The sequence below is a fragment of the Salvelinus sp. IW2-2015 genome, unplaced genomic scaffold (assembly GCF_002910315.2).
Source record: "Salvelinus sp. IW2-2015 unplaced genomic scaffold, ASM291031v2 Un_scaffold2819, whole genome shotgun sequence".
In the NCBI taxonomy this organism is placed as follows: domain Eukaryota; kingdom Metazoa; phylum Chordata; class Actinopteri; order Salmoniformes; family Salmonidae; genus Salvelinus; species Salvelinus sp. IW2-2015.
In genome coordinates, this window is record NW_019944119.1 from 3,991 (window position 1) to 7,740 (window position 3,750).

The following is a 3,750-nucleotide window of genomic DNA, read 5'->3' on the forward strand; positions in this document are numbered from 1 at the left end:
AACAGTCAGCGACAGACAAGAAAAAACAGGCAGACAGACAGGAAACAGACAGCAGACAGAACAGCAAACAGGACAGGGCAGACAGACAGGCAAACAGGACAAGGCAAAAGGCAGACAGACAGGGCAGGCATACAGGCAGACAGACAGCAAGGCAGAATCTAGTATCTCCAAATATATACATTGTTACAGGCCTGCCGAAGTAGTCATACCCCTGGCCGTGTTTCCTATTGTGCATTACAACCTGTTAATTAAATAGATTTTTATTTGATTTCATGACGTGGACATAACAAAATAGTCTAAATGTGAAGTGAAAAAAAATACTTGTTCAAAGATTCTCAAAAATAAAAACGGAGAAAAAGTGTGATGTGCTATGTATTCACCCCTTTTCTAATTAAAGCCTAGAATAAGATTGTACATGCAACCAATTACCTTCAGAAATCACAATGATTAGTATAAATAAAGGTCCAACCTGTGTGAGGAGCCAATCAGGGCACGAGGCTGCGGCGACGGAAGGGTGGGGGGTAAGACAAAAGCGGGAGGGCAATCTAAGTGTCACATGATCTGTTCACAATGATCTCAGTATATATTTAAGCTGTCTGAAAGCCCCCAGATCTGAACACCACTGAGCAAGGGCACCACCAAGCAAGCGCACCATGAGACCAAGGCAGCTCTCCAAACAGTCAGGGACAAATTGTGGAGAAGTACAGAATCAGGGTGGTTATAAATAATTCAAAATATGAACATCCCACGGCCAGCACCATTAAATCCATTTATTAAAAAACTCACGGACAAGGCAGGGAGGACATTCATCGAGAGGCAACAAAGAGACGAAAGATAACCCTGAAGGAGCTGCAAAGCTGCACAAGCGGGAGAGTGGGAGTATCTGTCCATAGGACCACTTTAAAGCGTACACTCCACAGAGCTGGGCTTTACGGTAAGAGTGACCACGAAAAAGCCATTTGCTTAAATTAAAAAAAATAAGCAAACACGTTTGTGTTCGCCAAAAACATGGGGAGACTGCCAAAACGATGGAAGAAGGGTACTCTGGTCAGATGAGACAAAAATTTAGGTCTTTGTGCCATCAAGAAAACGGCTATGCCTGGCACAAACCCAACACCTCTCATCACCACAGAACACCATCCCCACAGTGAAGCACGGTGGTGGCAGCATCATGCTTGTGGAGAGTTTTCACCGGCAGGACTGGGAAACTGGTCAGAATTTGAAGAATGATGAGACGCCGCTAAATACAGGAAATTCTTCAGGGAAACCAGTTTCATCTCCAGAATTTGAGACTGGGACGGAGGTTCACCTTCCAGCAGGACAATGACCCTAAGCTACTGCTAAAGCAACACTCGAGTGGGTATAAGGGGAAACATTTAAATGTCTTGAATGGCCCTAGTCAAACCCAGACCTCAATCCAATTGAGAATCTGTGGTATGACTTAAAGCATTGCTTACACCAGCAGGACCCATCCAACTTGAAGGAGCTGGAGCAGTTTTGCCTTTAAGAATGTGCAAAAATCCATGCGGCTAGATGTGCCAAGCTTATAGAGACATACCCAAGAGACTTGCAGCTGTAATTGCTGCAAAAGTGGCTCTACAAAGTATTGACTTTGGGGGGGGGGGTGAATAGTTATGCACACTCAAGGAAATTCTTTTTATCTCCTGCTGTCTGTCTGTCTGTCTGTCTGTCTGTCTGTCTGTCTGTCTGTCTGTCTGTCTGTCTGTCTGTCTGTCTGTCTGCCTGCCTGTCTGCCTGTCTGCCTGTAATATGTATGTTTGATCTGTGGTTTGGTAATGCTGCTTCTATTATCACTAACGAGCAGATAAAATGTATAGTAAAAGAAGAAAAAAAAAGCTGTGATACAAAATGTAGTTGGGAAAATACTGTAGTAAAATGGCTGACCAAGCAGCCTTAAAAACAACACACAACTGATGTGGAGAGGGTTTTTTTTCGTTCAATAATAACCAATGTCTCTTTGGTCAATACAGTGGTATGACTTGTTCACTGCATAACAAGTCATGTCTTATGATATTCCCCCATTCTATATGTTTACATGTCCTCAGTGACTGCGGTGATTCTAACACTGATCATCGTTACTCTAATGAAGCAAGTGATCATTGCTCTTATAAAAAAAGGTTCTGGAGAAATCCGCAATCTGATTGGCTTTCAGCACATGGAGACGGAGCCATCAGAGAATGGGAGTGTCCCCCTATGTTCCGTTGGAATTGTCTGAATTCTTTAGGTGTAATCCACAAAACCCAAATGTTCCCAATCCAGAGGGAGAAATCTACAAAAGACTCCCGAATCAAATGACTCTCTCCTTCTATTGTTTATTAGGTGTCTGATGGTTGGGTGGGATTCATCCATTTAGGAAGTTGGAACTGCTGCTGGTTCACCTTGTTTCTCTTTTTATCTGGGTTCGTCTCTTTCTTCTTTCTCTCCCCCGCTCTCTCGTCTCTCCTCTCTCTCCTCTCTCTCCTTCAACCTCTCTCTCCTCTCTCTCCTCTCTCTCCTTCAACCTCTCTCAGGGAGAAAAACACAGAAACAGAGGCTGCATCCCAAATGCCGACACACACACACAGCCCCACGTGGGACTCTCTTTCTCTGTGGTGTCTCTAGGGGTCCTGGGAGGACTGTGATATTTCAGATTCTGACAAGGAGAAAAGAAAGAGTTGAGAGAGAGACCAGTCCTATCTACAGGTTATAGAAGAGAGAGAGACCAGTCCTATCTACAGGTTATAGAAGAGAGAGAGACCAGTCATATCTACAGGTTATAGAAGAGAGAGAGACAGAGATAGATATAGAGACCAGTCATATCTACAGGTTATGGAAGAGAGAGAGAGAGAGACCAGTCCTATCTACAGGTTATAGAAAAGAGAGAGAGAGACCAGTCCTATCTACAGGTTATAGAAGAGAGAGAGAGAGAGACCAGTCCTATCTTCCCAGAGCCAGGCCTCCTGTGTGCTCTCCATTCCAGTGATGATCCATGGCAAAAACCTCCAGTGATGATCCATGGCACGAAGCCTCCAGTGATGATCCATGGCACGAAGCCTCCTGTGATGATCCATGGCACGAAGCCTCCAGTGATGATCCATGGCCGGAGCAGCCAGAGTCTCCCTCCTGTCCGGAGCAGCCAGAGTCTCCCTCCTGTCCGGAGCAGCCAGAGTCTCCCTCCTGTCCGGAGCAGCCAGAGTCTCCCTCCTGTCCGGAGCAGCCAGAGTCTCCCTCCTGTTCGGAGCAGCCAGAGTCTCCCTCCTGTCCGGAGCAGCCAGAGTCGCCCGCTGTGAGGGTCCCCGTCCGGGTCGACAGTAAGGGTCCCCACTCCAGAGGCGCCACCTAAGTGGGCCAAGACTAAGGTGAAGCGGGGTCCACGTCCCGCACCAGAGCCGCCACCGCGGTGAAATGCCCACCCAGACCCCCCCTATAGGTTCAGGTTTGCGGCCGGAGTCCGCACCTTTTGGGGGGGGGTACTGTCACGCCCTGTCCGTAGAGATCCTTTTGTCTCATTTTGGTTGGTCAGGGCGTGAGTTTGGTTGGGCATTCTATGTCTGGTGTTCTATGTTGTCTATTTCTTTGTGTTTGGCCGTGTGTGGTTCTCAATCAGAGGCAGCTGTCTATCGTTGTCTCTGATTGAGAACCATATTTAGGTAGCCTGTTTCTCACTTTGAGTTGTGGGTGATTATTTTCTGTTTAGTGTTTTTTGTCACCTTACAGAATGTTCGTTTGTCGTGTTGTTGTTTGTTTAGA